The 7,784-nt window shown below is 44.5% G+C and overlaps 1 protein-coding gene across 4 annotated transcripts in view; it reads right to left on the minus strand.

Moving 5' to 3' along the window:
* The window catches only part of MICAL2 (microtubule associated monooxygenase, calponin and LIM domain containing 2), a 398,277-nt gene extending 394,063 nt beyond the window's left edge, over window positions 1-4,214 (minus strand). For all 4 annotated transcript variants that reach the window (XM_082270277.1, XM_082270276.1, XM_082270279.1 and 1 more), the window contains exon 1: window positions 4,083-4,214. The gene's annotated coding sequence lies outside the window, so the exon portion shown is untranslated. The remainder of the gene's footprint in view (window positions 1-4,082) is intronic.
* Window positions 4,215-7,784: the final 3,570 nt, after the last annotated feature.

A 7,784-nucleotide genomic window follows, 5' to 3' on the forward strand; every position in this document is an offset into this window, starting at 1 on the left:
CAATTACACTGCTGACAGTGTTACTAATATGACAATAACAATGTAACAATAATATAACAACAAGATAATACAAAGAGTTCTATTAGCAGTGAGAGATTCTCCGGTACCAGGATAATGTTTATTATTCATCACATGGATCTTAGTGGGTCTTCTACTAAGAAGGTAAGATCTACATTACAGGTATATACAGTATAATATATCTTATAATTATTATTATATTATTATATATTATTATAATAATATTATTATTATTTATATTCATTTTATTATTTTATTATATTATTATTATTATATTATTATATTATTATTATATTATGTATTATTATTTTATTATAATTTTATTAATTAATTTTTATTATTATATTATTATATATAATTATATATTATGGGATGTATTTATTAGAGGGGGGGGGGGGTGGCTGCAGTCCCCATGGCAGCACTTTACAGCGGGTCATTGAACTGTACTAGTGTGTCATGGAAGGCAGTTCATATCTCTTCTCTCATATTGGTGATTATAGGTCGCTCATCTCTTGTTACCAAGCGCCCCAATAATTGGTTGGATACCCCACTTCTATGTACGCCATGTGCAGCTCCCATTAGTAGGTATTTAATCCTCTGGCACTGATATGAGCCATTGATACCATACAGGGCTGCTGTTGGAAATCACGGGGGCCCGTACAGTCTACCTGACAGGGTCCCCCCAAATTTATCAAGACAACATTTTCACTAAAAATACACTAAAATCATTGTTAGCAGACACAAACGTAACAGAGAACCTGTGTGAATAAGCCCCCGTTCACATGCAAGCGACCTCGGAGGTCGCGGTGCGAGCAGCGCGCCGCGACCTCGGAGCGGCCGCCATGGACTTCATAACATTGAAGTCTATGGCGGTCGCCTCCTGGTCGCCCCAAAGAAGCTCCGGACCCTTTTTCTAAGTCGGAGCGACTTGTGTCGCTCCTATTAGAACGGGTCCACAGCTTCCCTATGGGAGGCGACCTACGGCGACCTGTGAGGCGACCAGGTCGCCTCACAGGTCGCCTTAGTGTGAACGGGGGCTTAGCCCTTTTTAATATTTTTTTTACATTAAAAAGATAAATAAAATCGTATGACTTTTTTTTTTATGTTAAAAATGTTTACAATTATTTATTACAATGTTTAATTATTTTATTTTTTTACAATTTGTTACTTTTTTACAGGACAGGGAAGCCTGCAGCACTGCGGGAAGAGGAAGTGGGGGGGGCACAGTGAAAGGGGGACACACAGGAAGGGGGGGGGGTCAGAAGCAGGCAGAACAGGGAGGGGGATCGGTGTCAGAGAAGCAATTACAGGAAAGATGCTCTGTGTCTGTGTTTCTTCCTGCAGCAGCTGATAGCTGGCAGGGGGAGAGAAACTGGCTTTCAGCTGCTGCAGAGAGGCCACACAGGGCTTCCTTCTGTAATTGCCCCTCCGCCTGACCGCACTGATTCCCTGTGATGTTGGGGCATCCCTGTAAGCCTGGGCCCCCCACAGGAGGACTGGTGGTCCCCCCCTATCCCATATAATGGTGTAATGAACCATCCTGGTAATCCTGCCATTAACTAACTTCCTGTCCTAGGGTGACAACCGTGCTGTTACTGTCAGGATCTCCAGGAAAGAAACTGCATCAGAGTTACAAAAGAAGATTTATTTAAAGTATGTCAAAACGATTGATAGGACTGTAGCTTTACCGCTCCTTAGATGTAGCGGCTGCATTCATTTTCTTTTATTTTCACCTAGTGATCCTGTCATAGAGTAAGGGGAGGGTTATACCCACTGTCAGTTCTTTTTTTTTTTTTTTTTTGCTTTTTTTTTGCCATATGTGTCCCATTGGAAGACTTCCCTTCACTTCCTGTCCCACAGCCAGAACAGGAAGTGAGAAGAAATCCCTCCAAGGTGTTTCAACTGGAAGATGTCCTCTCTATTTCTGTTCCAAAGACAACCCAAAATGTGAGATTTTCTTTTCACTTTTAGTGATAACACTCACCAGGAGGGTGAATCTCCATAATGGACAGCAATAAAAACCTGACAAGGGTTCTAATCTCTCTCCACTCTATCCAAAACATATATGAAAAAAAAAAGTTTTTCCTTTAGTTCTACTTTAAATATTTCATTGAAAGTGATTTATTATGTCTGGCCAGCAAGAGCTGATAACATTCAGTGCTTTCTGCCTCTGGACTGTTATCAGTTAGTATTGTTCCCTGTTATCACTAAAAAACACCTCCCCCTGTTATACATTAGCATGGCTTTCTGCTATCTCAGTGTACTACAGGACACCTCCCCGTGGTATACATTAGCACACATACCTGCTATCTTGATGTACCACAGAGCACCTCTCCCTGTTATATGTTAGCATTGCTTTCTGCTATCCCAATGTACCACAGAACACCTCCCCCTGTTATATGTTAGCATTGCTTTCTGCTATCCCGATGTACCACAGAACACCTCCCCCTGTTATATGTTAGCATTGCTTTCTGCTATCCCAATGTACCACAGAACACCTCCCCCTGTTATATGTTAGCATTGCTTTCTGCTATCCCGATGTACCACAGAACACCTCCCCTTGTTATATGTTAGTATCGTTTCCAGCTATTTCAGGACACTAAGAACCCTTCCCCCTGTTATCTGTAAGCATTGTTTCCTGCTATCTCAATATACTACAGAACGCCTCCCCCTGTTATACGTAAGCATGGTTTCCTGCTATCTCAGTGCACTACAGAACCCTCCCCACTGGTATACACTAGGATGGTTTCCTGCTATCTCCTTGTACTACAGAACACCTCCCCCTGTTATACATTTGCATTGTTTCCTGCTATCTGAATGTACCACAGAACACCTCCCCTGTTATACATTATTATGTTTCCTGCTATTTTAGTGCACCACAGAACACCTCCCCCTGTTATACACCAGCATTGTTCCCTGCTATCTCACTGTACTACAGAACACCCTTCTCCTTATACAATAGCATAATTTCCTGCTATCTGCTATCTCGGTGTATTACAGAACACCTCCCCCTGTTATACATTAGCATGCTTTCCTGCTATCTCATTGTACTACAGAACACCCCCCTTGTACATTAGCATTGTTCCCTGCTATCTCTAAGGTCTGCAATACACCTCCCCCTGGTATGGAGAAGGGAGGGAGGTGTTATGTAGTCCTGTATGGCTTTAGTTCTACTTTATATCAGGGACGGGGCAAGGGGTGGGAAAGAGAGTCAACTGCCCCGGGCACAGTACAGAAAGGGGGCAAAGAACCGACACAGGGTAGTATGTATCATCAGTGTGTGTATGGGGGGGGTGGGGGTGCAGTTCTGGATCCTTGTCCTGGGAGCTGGAGGGTCCTGTTCTGGCACTGAGCGCCCCAATGATTGAGTGCCCCCCTTGCTCCCTCTTTCTCCCAGGTGTCCCAAACATTTTATCAGATCTAGGGACACTCCCTGCCCCCCTGCACCCCCAGGACCACAAGCACAATGAACTGCTGATCAGATAATAATTCCAAAGAGCTGGATCCAACCTGCAGGGACTTCTCTGACCCCCAGAACAGCAGGGACCACAGAGACCACCACCCCCCACCCAGGACACGAAAAAAACTGTCAGGGGGTAGTTATGTAAGACTCACCCTATAGCATTACCAGCCTGTGCACAGCAAATAATAATAACCACTTCCTGAAAAGTGATCTAGTAACACTGAAAGTAGGATCAGAGGCAGGGACACCCCCAATCAGAGGCAGGGACACCCCCAATCAGAGGCAGGGACACCCCTGGGTGCAGGTGGAATGTGCCCCCCCCCCCCCCCCCTGCTGGAAGTGCCCCTATCCCTGATCACTGCTGGGTGCTGTCACCTAACACATGACCTATCACAGAGAATAAGGCTGCTCACCAGGGACACCCCCAACTATAGGCAGGGACACCCCCAATCATAGGCAGAGACTCCCCCCAATTAGGGACACCCCTGGGTACAGGTGTCATGTACCCCCCTCCTGGAAGTGTCCCTGTCCCTGGTCACAGCTGGGTTCTGTCTCCTAGCACATGACCCACAAATAGATAATAGAGGAGCAGGCTGCTTACCATGAGCAGACCCCATCCAGGGGGGAGCAGGGCGGTCAGCATTCATCCATAGTGTCTCACCAAGGTCCCAGCTCTCTATAGATCCCAGCGCAGGCAGCGCACACTGACAGCTCACCTCTCATGGCTCTGCTCTGTGTGTACAGGGAGTGGGGCTGGGGGCGTGGCCGGCAGTGCTCAGCCAATCCACTCCCGGGGCTCTATCGCCCCGCCCCTCCCTGCTGTCACTCAGGGAAGGAAGAGGTGACAAGGACTGGGACAGGCTGAGCACATTTGTGTGTGTATTTATACAGGCTGAGCACATGTATGTATAGACAGGCTGAGCACATGTGTGTATGGACAGGCTGAGCACATGTATGTATATAGACAGGCTGAGCACATGTGTGTATATAGACAGGCTGAGCACATGTATGTATATAGACAGGCTGAGCACATGTATGTATATAGACAGGCTGAGCACATTTATGTATATAGACAGGCTGAGCACATGTATGTATATAGATAGGCTGAGCACATGTATGTATGGACAGGCTGAGCACATGTGTGTATATAGACAGGCTGAGCACATGTATGTGTATAGACAGGCTGAGCACATATATGTATATAGACAGGCTGAGCACATGTGTGTATAGACCGGCTGAGCACATGTATGTATATAGACAGGCTGAGCAGTGAGCACATGTATGTATATAGACAGGCTGAGCACATGTGTGTATATAGACAGGCTGAGCACATGTATGTATGGACAGGCTGAGCACATGTGTGTATATAGACAGGCTGAGCACATGTATGTGTATAGACAGGCTGAGCACATGTGTGTATAGACAGGCTGAGCACATGTATGTATATAGACAGGCTGAGCAGTGAGCACATGTATGTATATAGACAGGCTGAGCACATGTGTGTATATAGACAGGCTGAGCACATGTATGTATATAGACAGGCTGAGCACATGTATGTATGGACAGGCTGAGCACATATATGTATATAGACAGGCTGAGCACATGTGTGTATAGACAGGCTGAGCACATGTATGTATATAGACAGGCTGAGCAGTGAGCACATGTATGTATATAGACAGGCTGAGCACATGTGTGTATATAGACAGGCTGAGCACATGTATGTGTATAGACAGGCTGAGCACATGTGTGTATAGACAGGCTGAGCACATGTATGTATATAGACAGGCTGAGCAGTGAGCACATGTATGTATATAGACAGGCTGAGCACATGTGTGTATATAGACAGGCTGAGCACATGTGTGTATATAGACAGGCTGAGCACATGTATGTGTATAGACAGGCTGAGCACATGTGTGTATATAGACAGGCTGAGCAGTGAGCACATGTATGTATATAGACAGGCTGAGCACATGTATGTATAGACAGGCTGAGCACATGTATGTATATAGACAGGCTGATCACATGTATGTATATAGACAGGCTGAGCACATGTGTGTGTATATAGACAGGCTGAGCACATGTATGTGTATAGACAGGCTGAGCACATGTGTGTATATAGACAGGCTGAGCACATGTGTGTATATAGACAGGCTGAGCACATGTATGTGTATAGACACGCTGAGCACGTGTGTATATAGACAGGCTGAGCACATGTGTGTATATAGACAGGCTGAGCACATGTATGTATATAGACAGGATGAGCACATGTATGTATATAGACAGGCTGAGCACATGTGTGTATATAGACAGGCTTAGCACATGTGTGTGTATATAGACAGGCTTAGCACATGTGTGTGTATATAGACATGCTTAGCACATGTGTGTGTATAGACAGGCTGAGCACATGTATGTATATAGACAGGCTGAGCACATGTATGTATATAGACAGGCTGAAAACATGTATGTATAGACAGGCTGAGCACATGTGTGTGTGTGTATATAGACAGGCCACGCACATGTATGTGTATATAGACAGGCTGAGCACATGTGTGTGTGTATATAGACAGGCTGAGCACATGTGTGTGTGTGTATATAGACAGGCTGAGCACATGTGTGTATATAGACAGGCTGAGCACATGTATGTATATAGACAGGCTGAGAACATGTATGTATAGACAGGCTGAGCACATGTGTGTGTGTATATAGACAGGCCGAGCACATGTATGTCTATATAGACAGGCTGAGCACATGTGTGTGTGTATATAGACAGGCTGAGCACATGTATGTATAGACAGGCTGAGCACATGTGTGTGTATATAGACAGGCTGAGCACATGTGTGTGTTTAAAGACAGGCTGAGCACATGTATGTATATAGACAGGCTGAGCACATGTATGTATATAGACAGGCTGAGCACATGTGTGTGTATATAGACAGGCTGAGCACATGTGTGTGTATATAGACAGGCTGAGCACATGTGTGTGTATATAGACAGGCTGAGCACATGTGTGTATATAGACAGGCTGAGCACATGTATGTGTATAGACAGGCTGAGCACATGTGTGTATATAGACAGGCTGAGCAGTGAGCACATGTATGTATATAGACAGGCTGAGCACATGTATGTATAGACAGGCTGAGCACATGTGTGTGTGTATATAGACAGGCTGAGCACATGTGTGTGTATAAAGACAGGCTGAGCACATGTATGTATATAGACAGGCTGAGCACATGTATGTATATAGACAGGCTGAGCACATGTGTGTGTATATAGACAGGCTGAGCACATGTGTGTGTATATAGACAGGCTGAGCACATGTGTGTATATAGACAGGCTGAGCACATGTATGTGTATAGACAGGCTGAGCACATGTGTGTATATAGACAGGCTGAGCAGTGAGCACATGTATGTATATAGACAGGCTGAGCACATGTATGTATAGACAGGCTGAGCACATGTATGTGTATAGACAGGCTGAGCACATGTGTGTATATAGACAGGCTGAACACATATGTGTATATAGACAGGCTGAGCACATGTATGTATATAGACAGACCGAGCACATGTATGTGTATATAGACAGGCTGAGCACATGTATGTATAGACAGACTGAGCACATGTATGTATGGACAGGCTGAGCACATGTATGTATATAGACAGGCTGAGCACATGTATGTATATAGACAGGCTGAGCACATGTGTGTATATAGACAGGTTTGAGCACATATATGTATATAGACAGGCTGAGCACATGTGTGTGTCTATAAAGGGCACTCATCATACTCATCACAGGCAATTTATATTTATAGCATGAGCTGTCACTTTTATAGGGTGACTCTGTGGGATGGATGAGCTTTATTGCTATAAGGATGGCGCTTACATAGGCAGGAGGCATGCTGCATCCCCTCCCCAGGCAATGGGGGATCCTGCCAGACTGGATGATAGACAAACATTGTTGAAGGATGTATAATACCTGCCATGTGTGAGTCCTGTGTCACTGTGTGCAGATTCATTTACTGCATGTACATTCCAACAATACATGACACTTATTAGCTCCCTGTTGGTCTGCAGCATTGCAGTGAGGCAGCATTGCATTCACACCTGAACACCCATATTAAAAACCGTGAATAAATGCTCAAAAACGCAATGGGTGTTTGTGCGTTTTTGTAGAGTGTGATGAAAGGGTTTTAAACTTTGGCTATTATCAGTCAATAGAGAAAAATATCATGTTTAATCATTTGTTGATAGGTTTTTCAGATTTTTCTTCCACTTTGATTTATTATTTAATAATTATAATTTTTAC

Source organism: Pelophylax lessonae, assembly GCF_965119305.1.
Source record: "Pelophylax lessonae genome assembly, chromosome: 10".
Taxonomy (NCBI): Eukaryota; Metazoa; Chordata; class Amphibia; order Anura; family Ranidae; genus Pelophylax; species Pelophylax lessonae.